Below are 24,988 nucleotides of genomic sequence, written 5' to 3'. Positions count from 1 at the left end.
AATCTGGCAGCTCCGAAAATAGCAGAAGCTCACAACACGGACTGGCTCAGAAAATCTCCCTGCATCATTATATCAAAACCAGGCCTATACTGAATGTAGGCAATTGAATTCCATTACTTTTGTTTCAATCAACTGAACTAGACCAATAAAATAGTAGGCTAGTATTTATGTTTTTCGTTAATAATAATACATGCTAATTATTATTGAACGGTAAGTACGCTGGTATGTACGCTATGGTACACTATAAGCTTGTAGATCTGTTTATTTTAAGCATGCCGCCGCATTCTGTCAGAATCTTGTGTGTGTGTGTGTGTGTGTGTGTGTGTGTGTGTTTTTTGATTGATTGAAATATTTATTAACAGTTTGTAGAATTTACAGTACATTTTAAGCACAAACTCAATACAAAGACTGTCAACTGTGAGTGGACGACCCAATTAAGCATTACACTTGTTTACAACAGGGTCCACATTGTTCAATTCATCAAAACATTTAAAGACATACAACCATTTAGAGACATACAAATAGACATTTCTATGTAGCTAAAGAACAGAACAGGAATTCATCATATGGGAAGCAAAAAAGGGAAAATATACAAGCACTGGGAAAATATACAATCTACAATATACAGTGAGGGAAATGGGGTGGGGGGGATTCAGATTTTACAGAGGCCAGTTTCGAATTGCAGCCATCCGTAGGTGCCCTTTGAGAGCGGTTTTGAAGGAGTCAAGGGATTCACATGTCTTAATGACTGTTGGTAGGGCGTTCCACATTTTGGTGGCATAGGAGCGAAAATAATTTAGTCCCTTGTTTGTGCCGAATCTGGGTTGTACATGGTTTGTTGCACTCCCTCTGGTGTTGTGGGTGTGGACTTCGTTTACATTAAGGAAGTATTTAGACAGGTACATGGGTATCTTGGTGGTGTATCGAATCTTGTGGACCAGACCCATTGCAAGATGCTGTACTCTGTCGACGACCCTAAGCCATCCCAGCCTGTCAAAGTGGGCAGGGGTGAGGTGGGTTCGGGGGGTGAGGCCAAGTAGGAGCCTGACCAGTTTGTTTTGGGAGGTCTGGAGCCTTGTTTTAAGGGCCTTTGAGGTGCTGTGGTACCAAGAGGTGGATGCATAGTCAAAGAAACCTTGTACGAGGGCTCCTGTTAAGGTCTTCAAGGTGTTTTTGCTGACCAGTGAGGAGATCCTGTAAAGGAATCTTGTTCTTTGATTGACTTTTTTGATTACGTTGGTGGCCATTTTATCACCGGAAAGATTAGCCTCCAGGATGGAACCTAGGTAGGTAATTTGATCTTTTCGTGTGATAATATTGTCACCCACTCTAACCAAGAAGCCATCTGCCTTGCTGAGTTTACTATTTGATCCGAAGAGGATGGATTCAGTTTTTCCCAGGTGTAAGGATAGTTTGTTATCAGCGAGCCAGGTGCAGATTCTACCGAGTTCAGAGCTGAGGGTCTTTTCAACCTGCAGTTTGTTCCTGTCCGAGACCAGCAGTGCTGAGTCATCTGCGAACAGGAACAAGTTGCAGTCACAAGCTGAAGTCATGTCGTTAACATAAATTAGGAACAGTAAAGGCCCTAGTATGCTTCCTTGTGGGACACCACAGCTCACTGGGAGGGGAGGGGACAGTGTTCCGTTCACCTCCACCATCTGTTCTCTCCCCTCCAGGTAGGATTGCATCCAGCTCACTGATGTGCTATCAAAACCAATAGCTTTAAGCTTGTTAACCAGTATGGAGTGGTTCACGGTGTCAAAAGCCTTTTGGAGGTCCAGCATGACCATGCCGCAGTATTTTCCAGCATCCACCTCGTGTTTGATGTGATCGCTCAAATAGAGGAGGCATGTGTCAGTGGAGTGGGATGTTCTGAAGCCAGATTGGAACTCGTACAGCAATTTATTAGTGGCAAGATACTTTTCAACCTGTTCATAGACTATTTTTTCCATCACTTTCGAGATGGAGCTTAGAATAGAAATAGGGCGGTAGTTGCCGGGTTCTAATTTACTCCCTTTTTTGTACAAGGGGGTTACTTTGGCCAGTTTAAAATCTTGGGGGACCTGTCCCTGTTTGATGGAGAGGTTAACTATGTGGGTGATGACTGGAGCTATGGAAAAGGCTGAGTCTCTGAGAAATTTGGAGGGAATATTGTCATGGCCAGTGGCCTTGTGGGGTTGGAGGGCACTCAGTTTTTTAAGTACCTCCTCGGTTGTTACCATTGCCATTTTAAAATCATCTTTACAAACACCAAGGTTTTTGTAGAAGGCTTTGATGTGCTCTACACCAAAACGCCCAGAGTGGGAGGGCAGTTTGCTAACCAGCTTTGTTGCAATGTTTGTAAAGAAGATGTTCAAGTGGTTGGCTACATCGAGTTTGTCAGTGATGAGGGTGTTATTCGATTTGATGTTTATGTTAGTAAACCTGGTTTTTAGTTTCCGACCACAGCCTAGTTGGTTGTTTAGTAACTTCCATAGCTCCCGAGGATTGTTTTTGATTTCCTCGGCTTTATCATTGATAAAGTTACATTTGGCTGATTTGGTCATGGCAATTACACCGTTTCTTAGCTTGTTACACTGGGCTTTTAGGTTGTGCAGTTTGGTTTGGAGATCACTGTCGAAGCGCTTGCACTTGGCTAGTTTGGACTTGCATTTAAGAAGTTCAGAGCATTTGTTGTCTCTGGCTTTCATTGCAGTCAGTATGTCCGAATTCATCCATGGCTCCGAGCGGGTTTTGACCCTGACGGTTCTCAAAGGAGCCATGATGTTTAGTACTGATGTAAATTTGGTTTTTTTTTTTTAACTTTGTTTTTATTAAGGGTTTTTCAGACACATAATCAAACAAACAGAAACAACAATAACATGGTACAAAGACAAACTTCACAACGAACACAGACATAAAAACAAAAACAAATAAAATAAAAACATAAAGTTAAAATAAAACAAACGGATCATATGAATGCAGTTACATAATAAAGAAATATAATATTAGAACCTTTCTTTGGGAATGCTTTTTAACTTCTCCTTTCCATCATTCTATTATGTTTCACCTCTTGTCCATTTATACAACGACCACTTTTCCCATCTTTTTTCATAGAGGTCTACTCTTATTCTTATCTTGAATGTCAACTTTTCCATGTCCTCAATATTGTCCATGATGGCTCGCCATTGTTTATAGCCTGGGATGTCAGTTTTGAGCCAGTTTTTTGTAATTGCTTTCTTTCCAGCAGCTAGAAGGATTTTGACCAGGTATTGGTCTCTCGACTGCACAGATTCTTCAATAAGACCCAAGTACATTACAAGGCAAGAGCAGGGAATGTCGTATCCTATTACCTCACATATAGCTGTGTGGATTACCAGCCAGAAAGGTTGTATTTTTGCACAATTCCAGAAAACATGTGTATGGTCAGGGTTCATGTGGTTACACCCTCTCCAACATGGTTGTTGGCTCTTAAGCTGTTTGCTCTTAATTTGGGGGGTTATAAAATACCGTATTTGGTTTTTCCATGCAAATTCCCTCCACTCCTTTGATTGGGTTGTTGTCTGGTGTTTTTCCCACATATCTTCCCACATCTGATCTGGAATTTCCTCACCCAACTCCTTTTCCCATTTATTTTTAACATATACAGTGGATGTTTTTTTGGAATCCATCAAACATGAGTACAAAACAGATATGGCTTTGGGTGTGACTCTACCATATGCCCGTTCCATAATTCGTATTATGGGGTGTATTTCTTCCGTCGGTCTTTTAATGTTTTTGTTATAATAGTCTCTCATCTGTAAATATCGGAAGAAGTCCTGATTAGTCAGGTCGTATGTACTTTTTATTTCTTCGAAGCTTTTCATTTCTCCTTTTTGAGTCAATAGGCATATGGCTGTCACACCCAAATCCCTCCATTGCTTAAACCTTGAATCAAACCTTCCTGGTTCAAATTTCTTATCATATGAAATCCATTTCAACATACCCAGTTCCTTTCCAACCTTCAATTGTTTCACTATAGAGTACCATGTAGTTAAAGTAAAAGATGTTATTGGGTCCAGGTCTAATTCACTCTTCACGTTCGTTTGGATCCCTCGTTCCCCTATACTTGCATGAATCGGGATTGTAAACCCTTTTACCTCGATGTCCTTCCACTTAGCTATATACGGTAGACTGCACCAGTTAAGGAGTGGTCCCAATTGTGCTGCATGGAAGTACTCCTTTAAGTTCGGAAGTGCCATTCCCCCTTTATTCTTTGGTAATTGTAACGTACTATATCTTATTCTAGGTCGTTTTCCATCCCATATAAACCTTGATATAAGTTTATCCCATTTTGTGAATTGAGTCGGAGGTATAGGGATAGGTAATGATTGGAATAAATATAGCAGGCGTGGCAGGACATTCATTTTAATCGCTTGTATCCTATCACTAAACCCCATTGGATATGTGGCCCATCTTTCTATATCTTTTTTTATGTTATCATCAATTTCTTGATAGTTACTTGCATATAATTTGGACAGGTTTTTAGTTATGTTTATGCCTAAGTACCTAATTGATTTTGCCTCCCAGTTTATATTTATTTCCTTGAGTTTTTGATTCGGCCTACAGTTGAGCATGAGAATTTGAGTTTTAGACTTGTTTAATGTGTAGCCTGAGTATAGACTAAACCGATCTAATGTTTGCAGTAGGTGTTCAAATGATTCCAATGGATTTTTTAAGTGGACCAATACATCATCTGCAAAAAGGCTCACAACTTTCACCATTGATTTCTATTCCCGCTATATTTTCGTTGTCTCTTATCATCTGGGCCAGTGGCTCTATAAAAAACGCGAATAGGGAGGGGCTTAAATTGCAGCCCTGTCTACAACCTTGTTCTATTTCAAATTTATCTGTCAGAGAACCATTTACCTTTATTCTAGCTGTCGGATTAATATAAAGCGTTTTGATACACTGAATTGCTTTTTCATCAAACCCAAATCTTTCCAGTGTTAGGAATAAGAACCTGTGGGAAACTTTATCAAATGCCTGGGCGGCATCCAGACTAACCATTGCTGCAGGAATGTTATTATTCTTTATTTTGTACATAATGTGTAAAGTTCTCCTAATGTTATCCTGCGTTTTTCTTCCTGGGATGAAGCCACATTGATCTTCGTCGATCATGTCTGAAATAAAGGATTGAATTCTATCTGATAGGATTGAGGTATATAGTTTGTAGTCGACATTTAGTAGTGAAATTGGTCTGAAATTCTGACAAAGTGTCTTGTCTTTTCCAGGCTTTGGTAAGACTGTAATTACAGCTTCCTTCCAAGAGGGGGGGGTAGAGCCATTTTTTTTAATCCAGTTAAAAGTGGAATGCAACACTGGGGACAGTTCACTTGCAAATTTCTTGTACCATTCTGATGGGAATCCATCACTTCCAGGAGTCTTGCTAGCCTTTGATCTTCCTATTGCTGTAGTGATTTCATCCATGGTTATAGTTTTGGTTATCCTTTTATTTTCTAGTTCACCAATGCTAGGCAAGTCCAATTTATCGAGAAATGCTCTGGTTTCCTCTTCAGAGGAGGTGGGTGATTGGGCGTACAGTTCTTTATAGTATTTCTGAAAGATATTCTCAATTTCTCCTTGTTTGTATTTTATTTTATTTGTTTTAGGGTCCATCAGTTTGTGAACTGTTATATCGGCTTGCTGTTTCCTTAGGCGTCTAGCCAATAGCCTCGCTGCCCTAGGGCCAGCCTCATAATAGTTCTGTTTAAAGTACCTCGCTTTCATTTCCACCTCCTGTTGGAGAATTTTATTGATTTGTTTTCTCACCTCAGTCATTTGTGTGAATATTTGTCTGTCTGCTCTTATCTTATGTCTTTGTTCCAGTGTCTTAAGATCAGATAATAGCTGCTTATAATTAGCCAGTTTTTCCTTTTTCATTCTGCTCGAAATTGCAATTAACTTCCCCCTGATAACTGCCTTTAGGGCATCCCATAGTATTGCTGGAGTAGTTTCACCATTATCGTTATCAGTCAAGTAGTTCTGAATGTCGGTTCTGATTTGTTCTACCACCTCGTTATTATTTAACAGTCCAGCGTTTAACCTCCATATTGTATTCCTCTTTCTGTCGGATAAACAGACCTTCATGTAAACGACACTATGATCAGACACATCTGCTATTCCAATATCACAACCCTGGATCAATTCTCTATTTTCTTTTTGCGTATAGAAATAGTCTAACCTGCTGTAGACAGAGTGAGTCTGGGAGTAATGACTATAGTCCCTTTGAAGTGGGTGGAAGTCTCGCCAAACATCAACAAAACCCATTTCTTCCCACGTGTTTTTGACTAATTTTGAGATGGGCTTTTTATTCCTGTTCAAGCTAGTGGTGTCTAAGTCATAGTCAATTACAACATTTAGGTCTCCCGCACACCAGCAAATTCCTTCTGATTTCAAAGTTATGATGTCAAATAATGTTTTGAAAAATTGTTTATCGCTCTCAGGTGGTGCATAAATATTAACCAACGTCACTTTTGTCTCCTGAATTGTTCCTTTAACAATAATATACCTGCCTTCTTTGTCTTTTATTTCTTCTTGGCATTCGAACTTGATTTGGTTAGAGATCAGGATCGCCACTCCTCTTTTACGGGTATTGGTATGCGAACTATAATATGTGTGCTTATAGCCAAATTTCTTCAATTTTTCATGTTCTGATTTGGACAGGTGGGTTTCCTGAAGAAAGCTTATTTGTGCTTTTTCTCTTTTAAGCTTGGTCATAACTTTAGCTCTTTTAATCGGGTTTCCCAGACCGTTGACATTCAAAGACATAAGTTTAATCTCCTGTTTCGTGGTCATATTTGGTTATAGAGTATTCTGGAAAATTATTATGATGATTCCCTCTTAGGTTCCTGTTGCATTCATATACAAAGATCAAAGTAAAGCTGTAAACCCTTTCAACTATATACAAAAACGAAAACACAGATACATATACAGATGTAGACTTCCAAAAAGAGTTGTCAACCTCCTCCTCTTCTTGTTGACCCTCCTGTGGTTTTGTGGGGGAAATCCCTTTGTTGGGAAGGGGCCCCCATCTAGCATTAAAGTTTACCCCTAAAGGTTTACTCATACTAGAATTAAAGTTGCATCACCTCCCTTTGTACCAACTCAAATTGTTCTATATTCCTTATTGGTAGAAAAACAAAATAAATAAAATAAACGTTGAAGGATCTAATAATATGCTTATTGCCTCCCTTCGTATCACACATGTTCTCACCCTTCTATTTATCCACATATGTACAAATCAGTGTCCCTTTGATCTTATTCACATTAATTATTCCTCAATCCTCCATCTACAATGCAGATGGACGACTGGGGAACACACATAGCATGTGTAGACAAATGTTGAAAAATAAAAATTAAACACTTTTTCCCCACCATCAGTCACCCTATCCCTATCCCTCCCTCCCCACACACACACACACACACACACACACACACACACACACACACACACACACCAGGGGCCGTATATATAATCCACCTTACTATGTTAGATTAAAGCTTCAGTTCTCATACATAATGGTCTTCCTTGAGAGACAAGTGAACCACCTCAACCCCCCTCCCCTCCCCGTGCACACACACACGTGCGCACGCACGTGCGCATGCACACATCAGGGGCTGCACGTATAATTCACCATGATGTTAGAATTAAACTTCGGTTGTTTAGTACTTTTAAAAGACTGGCGAACTACACCAACCCTCTCCTCCCCACATACACACACACCCCCACACACACACACCACCCACACACACATACACACCACCCGCACGCACACACACACACACATACACACGAGAATGCAAATATCACACGTTATGTTTCAGTCCTTTCTTTCATTGATTTAACTCACGACCCTATATGTTCCCTCTCTTGGTTATTTATCGTGACTGTATGCTTGCAGCCGTCCTCTCGCCCTTCTCCTCCATGCCGCTGTCCGATCGACTTGTGTCCAGCTGGCCAGCCTGGCATTTCGCAAGCTTTCGATGAGCGTGGTTTCTTTTCCGCCTTCTCTCGTGTTGTTTCTGTCGCCGCCGCCCGTCGCTTCTCCCTCTCCGCCGGCCATCAGACCTCTTTTCCGCATTTCCTTGGTTGCTTCTTCTGCGCTGTGGTACACCACTTTCCCGGTAGCCCAGTGGATCCTCATCTTGTTGTAGGGCGTGTTAAACTTGATTCTCGGGCTTTCCGCATTCAGGACCCTCTTGACTTCAGCGTAAGCTTTTCTCTGCTGTAGTACTCTGTCCGTGAAATCGTGGTCGAAATAAATTCTGTTCTGCCCGTACATCACAGTCTTCTTCCCCCAAGCCGTTGATAGCACTGTCTCTTTCACAGCAAATTGCTGAAAGTTAATCACTACTGATCTCGGCGGCTGGTCCGGGTTCCTCTTCGGAGCCAAGGCTCGGTGAGCTCGCTGTATAGACAGTTCAGTATCCACTATTTCTTTTCTCAGCCAATCGTTGATAAATTTCACCATCGATTCACATTCTGATTCAGCGTCCTCTGGTAGGTTATATAAACGCAAATTACATCTTCTGGAGTGCGATTCAACGGCATCCAGCTTGTCTATCATCATTTGACGTTCTTCCAACATTTGTTGCAAAGTGTGGTTTACTTCGGTGCTCCATTGTTCAACCTCTTCAGTGCGTAGCAAAGCGCCGTCCATCTTAGCACGTTGCTCCTTCATCTCCGTGTCGATCTTGGTGAATCTTTGCGTGAGATCTCTGTTGAATTCAATCAGCTTATTATCCATCTGCGTCGCGATTTCTTCTTTGAATGTTCTCAAATCCGTTTTCACCTCCTGCCGTAGGGCGCCGAGCTGACTGTTGATAGCGTCCAAACTAGCCTGGAGGGAAGCCATGCTAATTTCGTTAGCTTCGGGTGTTAGCGTGTCCCCTCTTGTGTCTTCTTCTTGGTGTGTTTCCTCACTTTTCTCGTTTCTTCTTTTGTTTCTCCTTCTCGTGTGCATTTCTCGTTGACCGTGGTTCTTGTTTTCTACATTTACAAGTATCTAGCGTGGCATAAATAAGTTGGCTGTGGGAGCTCTCAACTTTATGCGACCGTCCTGTTCGTCGCCATACCGGAAGTCCGTAAATTTGGTTTTAAAGCCAAGCCATGCTTCTTCGACTAGTGTGTGTGTGTGTGTGTGTGTGTGTGTGTGTGTGTGTGTGTTGGGAGGGACGAGAGAAAAGCGGGGGAGACGCGCTGTGCGCTCTGATCGAGACGGTTAAATTTTAATTAATTAAAAACAAATGGTCCGAATGTTCACTCGGAAATTCCTGCCGAAGTTCGAGTCCTAAAATAAGGGCTAGGGTACAGCCTTAGTGTCCATCATAATATGTCTGTCTGTCTGTCTCTGTCAAACAAGTGTTTTATAAAATATATTTTACATTGTCAAAGCACAATATTACGTGCATGTGTAACCATTTATTGCACTAGACATGGTACGTGCACCACTGGACAAAAGGATTAAGTCATCTGTCCAGGAAGGTTCAACTAAAGAGTGTTATTTTAACACATGGAGTGCTCTATTTTCATCCATGCTAAACCCCTGTAACGGTTTCTTCAGTAGCTTGGGGTGCCAGGCAGGTGGGTACCTACCAGAGAGGACTTAGCCTCTCCTTTTTGTATGTAGCCAGGTGGTTTCAAGGAAACTGACAAAGGACTAAAATAAAATATAAGGAATCCTTAAATGTGATGGATTTAGAACAAGATTTATATTGAAACCAGGGGTTATGGGTTAGGTTACAACATTTAAATAAAACAACAAAAGCAGGAAATTACATTCAATATTCATATACGAAAAGCAACAAATCATGAAGACCCCCAAAATGATATATTCAATAAATGTTCAACTGAAATGTTCAACTGTGTACAAATGGGGTTAAATTCACCACTCCTTAGAAAGCCCACAAAACCGGTCTTTGTGAGTAGGCCTACAGTCAATGATAAGAAAATAAAGATCCTCTTGCTGGTAATGCAGTGTTTTTTTGTCCCAATGTTATTGTTTGTCCTTGCTGGTAATGAAGTGTTTTTTGTCCCGATGTTATTGTTTGTCCTTGCTGGTAATGAAGTGTTTTTTTGTCCCAATGTTATTGTTTGTCGTCCAAATGTTATTGTTTGTTGTCCAAATGTTAGTGTTTGTCTGGGTTACCTCTGAGTGTGTTTTAATGTCCCACTCGGTCACTCAAACAGAGTCAAACAAGCCTCCTGCAGCAATTTGCCTCCTCCGTTTACTTCTCCTCCCTGGATTTTATCACAGAGGAGTTTGAAGAGTCTCGACGGCAGGCCTTCTTCTGCAGGGGGTGCATATATTTCTAAACATGCTCTAACTCGAGCTAAAAAATAAACAAACAGGTAGAGGAGAGTGCAGAGTGCTGGACACTGTCCTTCAGAGCTGCTGCCAGCACACAAACTGTTTTCTCACACCCAGAGTGACACACCTGTGGCAACTATATCCTGAGTAGGGAGATTGCCAGGTGTCAATCATCGTTACATGGTGATGGCCTTTTAATTAAGTCAATTAAGAGTCACTTAAGAGTCACTTGTGACTCTGGCCGTCACATTCCTCCCCCCATGGAGAAAGCCGACCAAGATTGAGGGAGGCAGGTCGTCACACTCCTCCCCCCATGGAGAAATGCTGACCAAGGCAGTGACAGGTTGGCTGTTAGGGAATCCTATGAACTCCTCGTCCTCCGTTTCCTCCTCAAAGATCTCCAGCACTTTGCGCCTTTGCATGTCCTCCAATTATTTAGCTGTCGGTTGACAGGGTGTCAGGTGCGAGTCCTGGAGGTTGGGGAATCCTAAGAAGTCCTCATCCTCCGTTTCCTCCATAAAGATCTCCAGCACTCTGCGTCTTTGCGCATCCTCCAGTTCCTTAGCTGTTGGTTTACAGGGTGTTAGGTGCAAGTCCTGGCTGTTGGGGAATCCTAATAAGTCCTCATCCTCCGTTTCCTCCTCAAAGATCTCCAGCACTTTGCGTCTTTGTGTATCCTCCAGTTCCTTAGCTGTTGGGTAGCAGGGTTTTAGGTGAGAGACATGAACAACGCGCATGTCCTCCCCAGTGTCCTCTTTCACCACCTGATAATTCAGGGGTCCCATTTGTTTAAGGATCCGGTAGGGGCCTTGCCACTTGGGCACAAGTTTGGCTGTGAATTTCTTTTCGGCTTTGGACATAGGATGAGTCCAGTACCACACTCTGTCGTCCTCTTGAAACTGTAGCTCCCTTCGCTTCTTATCGTAGTTGCGTTTTTGCCGTAACTGGGCCTTGCGAGTGTTTTGGCTCACCATTTCTCGCAACTCGCTCAGCTGTGCGGTTTTACTGTAGCTAGGGGACCTCACAAGGGACGATTCAAGTTGATTTCAGCCGGAGTAAAACCTGTGGATTCCTGCACTGCGGTGTTCCAAGGCAAAGCGGAATTCCGGTAGGTACTTATCCCACTGAGTGTGGTGATTTCCCACATAGGAAGCAACCATGGTCTTCAGGGTCCTGTTCACCCGCTCCGTCAAGTTCGTTTGGGGATGGTAGGCGGTAGTGAACTTTTGGGTCACTTTCCAGATTTTGCAAGTCTCCCCCAAGAACTCTGAAACAAACTGCGAACCCCGATCGGAGAGCAGGAAATCAGGTACCCCCCAGCGAGTCAAGATGTCCTTGATCAATATCTGACTGATGGGCTCAGCCGTGGCCCGACGTAGGGGAAAGAGCTCCACCCACTTAGAGTAGTAGTCAACGAATACTAACAAGTATACGTTCTGTCGACTGCTTCTGGGGAAGGGCCCCATGAGGTCCACCCCAATCATCTCCCAGGGCCGAGTGACGACAGTCTGTTGTAGCATTCCAGCTGGTTTCCTTCCTTCGGGCTTGTACTTCTGGCATATCTCGCAGTCTCGGAGGTAAGCTTTAACGTCAAGACTGAGCTTGGGCCAGTACACTACCGAATGTAGCCGTCGGTAAGTCTTGAACCTACCCAAGTGACCCGACAGTGGGTCATCATGGAAGTACTGCAACAACTGGCGGCGAAGAGAGAGTGGGATGTAGATCTGATACAGAGTACGGTGCGGTAACTGGACCACTCTGTAGACCTTATCTTCAAGGATGGTAAGTTTGGTGGTAGGATTGATAGTTTTTTCTCCGTCCTCTGTAATGGAGCTCTTTTGGGGAGATGGATATATGGGATACACCTGACCCAGCTGCCAATGAGAGTGTCGCCAGTGTAGATGTCTGGAAGAGGGAGGATAAACGTGACCCTGAATACCTACCCAGCAATTCCCCTAGTCCCGATGACTCCACTAGCACTGAAGACGATGATGACAACGTAGACTGGGATCATGAAAGGCGTTGGATTGTAAATGAGTCACATCTCCATAAATTGTTTAAATTCTGTATCTATTGTGGTATTCCCATCGAGAAGTCATGTACAGTCCCGAAAAGCAGCCAGCTGGAGGACAAATGGCAGTGGTGATTGCATAAAGCCTTCTTGGACCTCAGGCCCTCAATACCACAATCGCACTGCAGAAAATGACATCTTTATCAGTGCTGGTATTTTTTATACTGGTGCCACATACATGGATATATTTGAATGGGCACAAATGATCAGCCTACAGATAGTCCAGGTAAACTTTATGCCATTGATTTAATAGGAAAAAATCTAACTAATTTGTATTCTTTGAATTGAAATGACTCATGAAAATGAAGTAAATTTGATTTTTGTTATAAAGATTTCAGTGCGAAATACACCACATACAGTACTCCTTCCAAGACGATGTGACTAAAGAGGTTGTGCACTTTGAGTTGGTGCAGGTAATATTTTCAGCTATTCACTATGTATCATGTGAATAACTAGTTTGATACAAAATGGTAAAAGGTTATATAGCACCTTTATCCAAGGCCATTTATCCAACATTCACCCATTCACACACCGAAGGTGGAGGGAAACATGCAATGCAACAACCTAGGGCAGCTTGTGGTTAATAAATCAACATGAAATGTCAAGAAACAAATGGGGTGTTATAACATTTCTGAACAAAATCTGGGCAAATCTGAGAAAGATCACTTTCAGTCATGGGGCCCCAACAGTTGATGATCTTGAAGTCAACGACGCCTTCCACACCCACATTTCTACGCGGAACATAGCGTAGGCCCTTAATCTGGGCATTGGGTACCTGATTCAACCAGGAAGAAGAGGAAACATGGTTTTATGTTTAAGTGGTTTAATTACCCATTGTAATCATGTAAAACAATAAACATTATTATCAGAGATGACACACTTTAAGGTTTTAAAGAAAAATCACCATGACAATGTTTTAATATTACTTATTTTTATATTAAGAACATAATGTGTTTCATTGAAGAGGAAGGAATGTAGGTGGTACCCCTATGCTCAGAGATCTAGACTCTACCCATATATAGAATTTGTAGAGGTGCTCCGATCAGGCTTCTTGGGGACGATCCCGATCACCGATCGAGTCATTTGGAGTGAATATCGGCCGATCACCAATCGGTGGCCGATCGATCGGACCACCTCTAATATCTTGTCATTTTTGTTTTAAAAACAATCAAAGAATGTGTGACTTACCTGCAGCTGCTGGAAAACAGTCACTATCATGCCCTCATGAAGACCTCCAAACAAATTCCTCAGGGGAATGGGATTTGCAGCAGGTGTGTGCAGCGCCTGCTGCAGGTTATCTTCCCCATCGTACCAAGTGTCATCTGTAGCTACCATATGTCCAGTGGCGTGGAACCACATATGCGATATCAGGTTTGGTACCGGGTGATCATTGACATTGAACTCGTACGGGAGAAGTTCCTGCAGCACCTGTAAGATATAAAAATGTCATGTCATATGTGATCCTGGCAAAGATGCTGCTAAATGCTTTACAAAATATTGATCATAAGACATCTTTGTCACAGTACTGTACATAGTACAGCGGCTAACGCTGAGCCTGAGGCTGAGCGGATGGCCCTGCAGACGAGGCCTGGGAGGGGGTGCTGGTGGTCGAGGACCGAGTGCGGCACCGAGGCATATCATTTGATGTGCCTTTTTCCCCCATTAAAAATGATTTACAATTATTTATTGTGCTTTTTCCTTATTTAAAATAATTAATTTACATTAATCTACATTTAGTTATGGAGCAATGTTGCTTGAATGCAGTGTGTATAGCCTGTGTTGTGCTCAATATCAAAGAAGAAGCAGGACAGTTCAAGTCTATAACGGAGGGTTACACTGTAACCCAGGTTCTCTGAGTGGAGAGACTGGCTCTCCACTACATATTATTAAATATGTACGGGAACTGACCCCACAGGGCAGTGTTCATGGATATCTCTTTAAGACACATCTACTATGGTGGCCCTGCCCAGATGCCATCAGCTGGCTATTTAAGCCCCATCTGTGCAGAGCCACTTCGATTAACTTGATTGACACGAATTTCGGAAGCGGCTCTTTCGTGGAGAGCCAGTCTCTCCACTCAGAGAACCTGGGTTACAGTGTAACCCTCCGTTCTCTATCGTGTTCGAGACTGGCTCTCCACTACATATTATTAAATATGTACGGGAACTCTCTAAGACACACCGCAAGGAAATAAGCAGACCAGCTGCCCCCGCGGCAGCCCGAGACAGTTTAACCTGAATTCCATCCGAGCCTATAAGTGGTGAGCGCCATGAGTCACAGGTGCTCGCCAAAATGCTCCAAAACTTCAGTATTCATACCAAGTAAGTAATACTCGTGGCCTAGGCGCAAGATGCCACCTAGGCTCAGCTGGCCCAGCACGATGCTAGGCCAGTGACCACCGGGGTGAAGGGCTGCTCAAGCCAGCCCGTCAGATGCCCGGCCGACCTGACCGGTCAAGGTGCCGGTGACCCTACCGCTGAGTAGCACGCAGGAGCGACTCCCACAGGGGGAGCGGATGCCACCATCGGTAGGACAGGGTGAATGTAGGCAGAGTCGCCCATGTCACTGCTGTGTAGATCTCTGTCAGAGATACACCACTGCACACTTCATCCGTCTGCATGTAAAGAGAGGACAGAGCTCCATCACCTGATTGAGATGTGCCCCTGAGAGAACCTTCGGGAGAAGGTTGGGTCGAGGTGTAAAACTACTCCATCACCCGGCCGAGCGTGTTATGGGTTGACAGCGCTCGCAACTCCCACATTTCTCCTTGCAGACGTGACTATATAATACTGCTGTCTTGAGTGACAGCATGTCAGGCTCACTGACTAAATTATTTTAAGGGGGCTCATCATAGAGCCTCCAGGGCTAACGGCCTGGCCCCCAAACAGGACTGGTGGGGCCCTAACCTGAGCTCCTCTGAGCACCAGGGTGCCATTCGGGAAATGTAACCAGGTTACTGCAGTCTGCAGTCATGCACTCCCGCTCAAGTCAGCCCGTCGGACAGTAGGCCAACAGACTGTTGAAGCCGTGTCCTGATGCGGAGCCCAGCCCACTCAGTGAGGAGGGTGCTGGCTGTCACATGGATACCACACTGTATAACCTGCTAAATGCGGACGGCATCGACACAGAGTCCGTCACGCAGATCTCAGATAGAGGGACATCTCGTCATCAGTGCATGGGCCACAAGGCCCTGCACGGATTGTGCCCACATCCCTGCCCACCTATATGCCTGCTAGATTGTTTCACAACCCAATGAGGGAGCCCAGTCTTGGAGACCATCTGCTTAAAACAGTTTGGCCCATTAGAGGCCCTGACAGGGCCCAACCGTGACTGCAATCCTGCTTCACCACCCTGCTTAGGAGGGTGGGGAGGGTGCAACTCAACAGGCTGACTGGCTCGTACTCTGATCAGGCCGTATGGTATAGAATGCAGGGATTGGTGCCAGCACCACCTAACCAATGCCATGCAGGAAGTGGCAGCATCCTTCATGCACTCATAGGGACATTCTTGTGGCTGACACTGCTAACAGCAAGAATGCTGTCCTGCGAGAAGCCACCCAAGTGTCCACGCTTAATTGGCTCATGCCGCAAGGCAGACAGTACCACCTCCCGTGGGGGGACTGCCGACCTAATGTGCGAGCACCCTTCAGTAACTGGGTGATCCTTGTGTTGACCTTGTGTGGGACAGTGGTCCGCCGTGTCACAAGGTCACCGGCATAGCCCATTGCCCCCGGACGAGGAGGGAGCTCACTCTGTGGCTCCGATAACCGGTTTCCCCCACACAATTACACCCAGGCGCTTAACGGCCATGCCGTAATACGCCCTTCTGGTGGTTCTGCTCCCCCATGACAGTCTTTTCACACTCACTCTGCTGTGTGAACCGGCGTAACTATACACGTTTCATACATGTAAACTGACACTGTCAGCAATACGCCTGCATAGTGCCTGACCGTAAAGGACAGATAATGCACTGGCCGCATGTTCAGGGGAGCCGGGGGGACGCAGTGCACCGTGGCCGCCCTCAGCCCTAAGGGGCGGAGGCACCAGCTGGCTCAACTGCCAAGAGATGCCAGCCAGCAAACTAGTGCTGTGGGATCCAACAAACAGGCACCGGTCACGAGGACGTCCCACGCTAACATACGTGGATGTACTCAAGAATGACGCCGGAGCGCAAAGTACCAACAAACTGACCAGATGGAGAACCAGGATGACTGGAAACGACGATGGAGGGCTCGTCTGAGGACGACCTCGAGAGTGATACAACCCTTGACATGGTGGAACCTACTCAGGGGTCCACCTGAATTGACCGCCACTGTCTCGAGAGACAGCATGTGGGGGCTGGGTTCCCTGAACTGTCAGGACTGAGGAGTGGGCTCGGTGTGCTGAGCACATCTAGCCATACCCCGCCGGTTGGCCTCCAACCGGACCCGTAGGCCCCTGGAGCTGCCAAACCTAACTGGGGTTGCGCAGCCTGAGGAGCCGTTGAGGCAAGTTGCTCATGATGGAGCATTCCTGCCATCACCTCCTGCATCTGTTCATCTGCACAAGCCTTCTTAGCTTGTTGGAGCAATGCACTGACCTCCTGGCCTAACAAGGCCAATGGCTAAACAGGCAGCTTCATTGGACGAGCTCGGCCTTCCTGCTGCAGCTCGGACTGTGGCAACCGAAGGCGCCACCCCCGAATAGTCTTGCCCGCTGCTACTGCCTGGGAAGCATGAAGCCAGTCGCTGTAGCTCCTCAATAAGGTCAGGGCCCTTATGGTCACCGAAGCGCCGTAAGCAGGTGACGGTGGCATTGACAAAATAGCCCTGTGTTGGCTAGCTGCGCCTAGATAGCCATGACTTCGTGACTTCTCTGGATGAGAAGAGCTTTCTCTGTGGTTTCAGACCGGTAACCGGATTCTACCCCGCAGAGTCACACCCAGGTGCGTAAACGGCTCGCCGTGACACACTGTATACTGTATCGTGTGCTCTGCCCGACAGCCACAGCACGCTCTGCTGTGTTACTGAGCCCGGCTTCACCGTGAAACTACACCACGGACGCATGAGCTGACCCCGTCAGCAATACGCCGTATAGTGTGCCAATGGCTGAGATTCAGGCATACTTCCTGGCAGACCCAGCATGTCATGTCTGTGTCACTGGGGAACCAGATCCACAGACAGAACTACACCACGGTCGCGTAAGCAGGCGCCCCGCCAGCAATACGACAGTATAGTGCGCTATAATGCCTGCATAATTTGCCTTCAACCAAACGTCGGACAGACACAGCACGTCCTGTCTGTGACAGAACCACACCACGGACGCATGAGCTGACCCCGTCAGCAATACGCCCTATAGTGTGCCAATGGCTGAGATTCAGGCATACTTCCTGGCAGACCCAGCATGTCATGTCTGTGTCACCAAACATCGGACAGACACAGCATGTCCTATCTGTGACAGAACTACACCACTGTCGCGTGAGCTGACGCCTCGCCAGAAATATGACAGTATAGTGCGCTATGATGACTGCCCAACATAAAGGGAAACATTCGACTGACCCAGCACGTTCTGTTTGTGTCACTGAACCCAGATCCACAATACCGAACTAGATCACAGGCGTGTAAGCTGGTGTAACACCAACAATACATGTATTCATGTATTTTTTGTATGTCCGTTTCATATGGACCCCAGGAAGATTAGCTGTCGCCTCGGCATCAGCTAACTGGGATCCATTCAATAAACAATAAACCATACCCTGTAGTGTATAGTGTGCTCTAATGGCCGTCTGACCCCAAGGAATTTTGTTAGTCTCACCTACAAACGAGACAACAGCTAACCCGAGAGGGCGAGTCAACGCTCGCTCCCTAAACTGCACACTGTAGTGCATTAATAGGCTGCTGACACTCGTAAGTAGTCTCACAGAAAACTTTCACTAAATCCTTCTTTACAGACCTGTCCATACCAGGCAGGGCAGGAAAGAGGTGGAGCTATAGCCTGAGCTTAGCTCACCCAGCTCTGCCAACCTGGGACAAGGTTCAAGGTAGTCTTTATTTGTCTCCCTTGAGAAAAAATTGTCTTGGAGACAGAGTCACAGCTGTATACAATTAGCATACACGTTCACATAAAAATGACATTTCTATGGGACATTTTAGTCTGTCAGTGGAAACGACTGGTCTTTTGCCTCTAAAAACAGGCCCCCATGGCCCCTCCAGCTTCAGCTGGAAGGATGAGACCATTCGTACCGGGGGCGGGGTCCTCATACCAGGGCCCCCGCAGGACACACACTGGTCATGGCCATCCTCTGTGGGCATGTGAGCTCCACATGCAGCCTGAGAAACCCCTGCTGTTTCCACCTCCTCTTGTCTCTATATAGATATATTCATATACCTATATTATTTATTATATGTGTACCTATATATACATATATGTATACATCTTGTATTGTACACCATATTTTAACTCGGACTGTGCTCAACAGGGAGTGGGCACATATAAATTGCTTGAACGTGAGGGGTCATAATCTACCCTTTGCAGAATCTCACAATGCTGCATAAACGAATCAAGGCAACATGGTACCCTAAGACATCCCCATGACACGGATTCTCAGTGTGCTCTCTCTTTGTTAGGACAGAGTCCATACCAAATCAATGTCCACAGTTTGTTTTGTGTCACCAGCAGAGTTATGGGCCTCTGGAAGAGGTTGTACATAAACTGCTCAGCCGCTCTGAGGCGCTCTAGCACAAAACCATCTGACATTAAGCACACTGGAGCTTTTGTATATCATTCCAGTAGGCCTACAAGTACACATGCATAGTGTGGTGTTGTAGCCATTATCATACTTATAAGCATATAAGTATATATTAACCAGAACCAATTGTGACAGAGTAAGCGATTTAATTGCAGCGCCTGACACAGTGGGTCATCAGGAGTTTTTGTCTCCTGATCTTTGAGCCACACCGCCCTCTTGTGAACCATGAGGCACAGTGCAGTCTGGGCAGCCGTCCCTGACGGGAATCCCTCCTACACTATGATGCTCATGTCAACCTGTCCATGAGGAAGTGGAACACGCTGGAATTGTTTGTTTACACTCTCTGCCGTGTGGTCTGGCCGGACCGCGGCGGCAACGATCAGCGACGTAGATGGCCTCAGAGTACGCCGACTAGGTCAGCTCCTCTGGGTTCTACCCCGCTACCCGCCGCAACAGTGTACAGCCGCGATGATCAACCAGGAGGTCCACCGACGAGGTCGGTTTCGCTCGGGGTCTCACAGCGCTTCTGCAGCCAGGGAACCAAGGCGTCGCCAACGTGGTCGGCTTCGCACTTGGCTTTGGCCACACCGAACGCCGTCCCAGGGAGCGGACGCACGGACAAGACTGAGGCTTCCTCCACTGTCTAGCGGATTCGGCACTGAGCTTGTTGTTGCTGCTGTTTTATCAGTAGAGCTACGCGGCGCCCTGAGAGGAGTCGTCGAGACGACCGGCTCTCTCACCGCTTCTGCAGCCAGGGAACCAAGGCGTCGCCAACGTGGTCGGCTTCGCGCTTGGCTTTGGCCACACCGAACGCCGTCTCCTAGTTTCCCCCAACGTGGTCGGGTTTCACTAGGGACGGACGCACGGACAGGCTGAGGCTTCCTCCACTGTCTAGCGGATTAGGCCACTGCAGCTTGTTGCTGTTGCTGTTTGTTTGATTTTTCGATGGAGCTACGCGGCGCCCTGAGAGGAGTCGTAACGACGACCGGCTCTCTTCTTACCTCCGGTAAGTGGACTGTGTGCCACGCAGCTGTATGTTCTAAATATATATATATATATATTGTTTAATAAGTGTCAAAACTGCTGAGATACACGAAACGTCTGCTCGTGGAAATCAAAAAATCGAAGTGGCTCTGCACAGATGGGGCTTAAATAGCCAGCTGATGGCATCTGGGCAGGGCCACCATAGTAGATGTGTCTTAAAGAGATATCCATGAACACTGCCCTGTGGGGTCAGTTCCCGTACATATTTAATAATATGTAGTGGAGAGCCAGTCTCGAACACGATAGAGAACCGCTCCTATCCAGCAGAATAACAAACGCTCCAACTGATATCTCAAGGTTGTTTATTTCCCCAAGACAACGTGAAAAACTGCAACACAAAACATAACAATATTATTTTAAACACAATGAAACATGAAATATGAATGTCCTTGTTGTCAGTAAATCATGATGTCCGTATTATATATAAACAAACACAATGATAAGTACACAAACAATTAAAACGATCGACAGAAGTACAACACATTCGTTTCGGCCCTAATAGGCAGAAAATATATCACCGAATAGTGTATGCATTAATGCATTCAAAAGAGCTGAATAAATGTTTTATGGATCCATAATAGTGATTATTATTTAAGTTAAGTTTAGCCATAACCATAACATTTGTGCTGAAAGCTCCGTTGCTGAAGGACATCGCCAAGATCAGTCCTCACGCACAGACCTCATCCTTAGAGAGTTTTCACGCTCTATTATTGCGTTGGGCCCCCAAGAATGTGGTCTTTCCGTTCATTGGAATGCTGTGCAGGTTGGTGAATTTAGTAAGAATGCTTGCAGCTTAGTATAAGATGTAAAACAATTTTTTTGATTATTATTATTACTTTTTATTTGTTGCTTTTCTGCCTTTGTTGATAGTATCAAGTGAATGCACTGTGACGCTGTAAGGCCAGAGCCTATATGTGGCATGCGCCTGGACCACTTGGCCAGTCGGTGCCCCAACTGTAAAACATTCCCATGGCCATGAAATTCCTGGATTTGTTTTTTAAATTAGAAAAACACATTTTCAGGCCTTGAATTACTCTGTATATACATTGTTTTTGGCTGTTGACATTGTTCATAAAACATGTCTAGTAACATCTAACAGAAATGTGTAATGAGCTCCGTGAGTGCGGCCTAATGTATACATGGCGTCACAACGAAAAGAACAGCTTCACAAGCTCACAACACATTGCACTGTGTTACTCGTGTTGCACCGTGTTATCGTGTTATGTGATACTCGATAGCATGTGTAAAAATGTGTGGGAACCCTGTTTAATTGAAAATGTTCCATAATGTATGTACTGGATGTAATTTAGGCCTAGAGTACTTATATTTCAGATTGCTTTTGGCTTGCCTGCATTACAATGAGAACGCAGCACGTGAGCGTCTTCTGGGGCCAGATGGAAAGCCAAAAACCACAGTGCGTTTCCCCAAGTTCAAGAAGGGAGAATACTCCAGGGCCTTTGTGAAGGCGAAGCCGACATTCGGTACGTTATAATAATAATAATAATAATAATAATAATAATATTATGCAAACAATATGATGCCTGAATTTGTGAAACAAGTTTTGAGTCTGCATGTCTTGTTCTGTATTAGACTATGTGGACGCCTTACAGCAGCTGTTGGTGGAAGCGGTGGTGGTGGACCCACGTCCGTTTCAGGAGAAGATTGAGGCCATTGAAGTCCCACCAGTTCTTTGTGCCGAATATGAGCGGCCCGGCTCACATGAAGATCTGTCCAGATGGTCCCGTTTTGCTGCCGAACCGTGATCACCACCAGGGCAGGTCAGTAGTGTTTATTGTAAAGCTTGGAGCTATCTTTGCGGAGCACAAGTCTTTATATGCTTGTCTGGTTTGGTCACACAACCTCTCTAGACAGCTGTTTCAACCTCTGTTTGTGTATCTATGGTTGTCTATGTTGAGTACGAACCAAGACAAATTCCTATCAACTTGTTGACATGGCAAATAAATGATTGAATCTTGAATCTGACACTTTTAGTTGTTTTGTTTTTGTATTATCTGTTTCATGCTGTCTCGAGCTCCTTTCCCATTGTCCCCCCCCCCCACTCCCCACCCCCAAGGCGCACACACACACACAGACTTTGGATGGTTGTCGTCATACCGATAGTGACTCAGTAGAGCAGATGTTCCTGACACTACCGGTGTAATTGATCGGCACACACACACACACACACACACACACACACACACACACACACACACACACACACACACACACACACACACACACACACACACATACACACATACTTGACTTTGGATGGTTGCTGTCACCCCACTAGTGACTCAGTTGAGCTGATGTTCCTGACACTACTGGTAAAATTGACAGGCACACAAACACACACACACACACACACACACACACACACACACACACACACACACACACACACGACTTTGGATGGTTGCTGTCACCCCACTAGTGACTCAGTTGAGCTGATGTTCCTGACACTACTGGTAAAATTGACAGGCACACACACACACACACACATACATACTTGACTTTGGATGGTTGCTGTCATCCCACTAGTGTAGTGACTCAGTTGAGCCGAAGCTCCTGACACTACTGGTAAAATTGACAGGCACACAAACACACACACACACACACACAAACACACTCATCCCACTATAGTGACTCAGTTGAGCCGATGCCCCTGACACTACTCCTGTTGATTGACAGGCTTTTTGGATGAGTTGACCCCCCCCCCCCCCCCCCCCCACTCCCACCCCCACCCCCACCCCCACCCCATGTGTCTGTCCTCTGTCCCCACTCTCGGCCTGCACCTTGTTGTGGTGAGTGGGCTTTAAAACTAAGCCAGGCCATTTAACCCATTTAGACCGATGAGGCCGATTCTAAAAACGCCTTCTTACATAAGGTTTCCCAAAAACCTTATGTAAGTAAACATTTTTGGAACTTGAGCTTATGTTTGGCTATGATGTTTGATTTGTGCGTCATACAGTTTATTCTGCCAGTTTGTTCTGCCAGCTGATTAGTTTATTGGAGGTTATCAGCGACAACAGTCATGGTATTGCATGACCTTTGGTATTTTGTGATATAATTTGTATTATTTACTTCATGATATATTTAGTATAATGTTTATGGTCAGACGGTGACAAGAAAACACGTAAACACACTTAAGCTCACTTCAAGAGTTTATGCCATGATACGTCTGTAATTTTTATTTTTTCCATGCTAGGTATGGCTGCTGTGTTGTGATGACTTCATCTTCTGGTTTGGTTTGAGCTGGACACCTGTGACCTTCAAGCTAAAAGATATATTTCTCATCACAGCATGTATTTCACACAGTTTGACATAAATTTAGTTTTTTTTTGTTCTATTTTCTCATTCTGTTCTCATAATATTATTGATATCACATATCAAACGTTTATCCATCTTTATGATATTTTTTGTGCGTAATTGAGTCTTTGCAACACAATTACACACTTGCAAGAAATGTCCATTATTGCTAATCACCCCAACACACACACACACACACACACACACACACACACACACACACACACACCAATTTCATCCCAGTAAAGAGAAGTCCTGCCGAAGAGAAGTCCTGCGCTTCAGCCAGCAGAATTTAAAAGGGTTCGTCAGTGCTCAACAGGGACAACTTGCATCAGATGCACCCAATTTCATCCCCTCTCTCATTACCATTTCTCCACCACTGAGAGTAACATAAAATGGCAAACGGCAGGTGTACACAGCAGATCTACAGTAGCACAAGTTCAGCAAGTGACCTTTCCATTTTAGCTATTTAACGTATCAAGTGGTTATTGAAATATCTACAGCATCTGGTCTCTTTTCATTCATGCCCATTCAAATATTTTAGATAAAGTTGTTAGTTTAGACTGGTTTAGACTGTATTCTACCTCTATCAAAGTGTTCTGGCAATTTTTTTATTTTGTAATGCTTTATCTTGACAGACATGTGGCCTGTAACGCATTAAACCTTATTTTTCACCTGCAAGTCTGCCTCATGTCCAGTATGTAATTTACTGGCAAACAGCCGATCTACAATCCCACTTGGTAACGGTACCATTACCAAAGCATGTGGCACTTATCTATTCTTTTATATCTAAAATAACTAAATAACAAGTAGTCCATCTTTTAGAGCAGTGTTTTTTGGCATTTGAGACACGGACCACCACTGAATGAGATTTAGCCTGTCAGATTGTTATCTTTGGATATGATTTTCCACAATTCCACGCTGTATTGATGTGGTACCACAACAGGTAAACGTTGATCATAATAACAATTCTACATTTTCTCTAAATTCACACTCAATTAACAACCTATAAGGGTCCATTTGGTTACCAACTCTCCCATCATTTAGTATTCAAGCACTTCTTGTGCCCCCCCCAGTTTTACTTCAACCTGTACATAGATTTCATGTTTTTGAGATGTCTCAATTTTAGGTGGTGGTACTCTGCCTTTTTCATGTCAAGGACCACCAGAATTATCTGTATTTTGCCAAAAGGGCTCCCTGTCCTGAATGGGTTACAACTGTGTATACTTCCCCATGTTGTGCCCAAGTCTAAATTGTTTTAGCACATTAATCAGACTTCATTGCAATCTATGCCCGGCGTCCATCCACATGTGTTATAATTTAGATAAGTCTTTTATTGTATGCAGCCATACATCCATTAACCACTTCCAATGTGGCATCACTATTTTGGGAATGTCATGTGAACATTTTCTCTTTTCGACCCCAAACAAATAGTGAAAATAGTTGCTCTACAAGCTCTGAATGCGTCGCTTGGCAACGCGTTGAGAGCTTGTAGATCCACTAT

Source organism: Protomyctophum parallelum, assembly GCF_964188405.1.
Source record: "Protomyctophum parallelum genome assembly, chromosome: 7".
Lineage (NCBI taxonomy): Eukaryota > Metazoa > Chordata > Actinopteri > Myctophiformes > Myctophidae > Protomyctophum > Protomyctophum parallelum.
Note: the sequence above shows the minus strand (reverse complement) of the source record.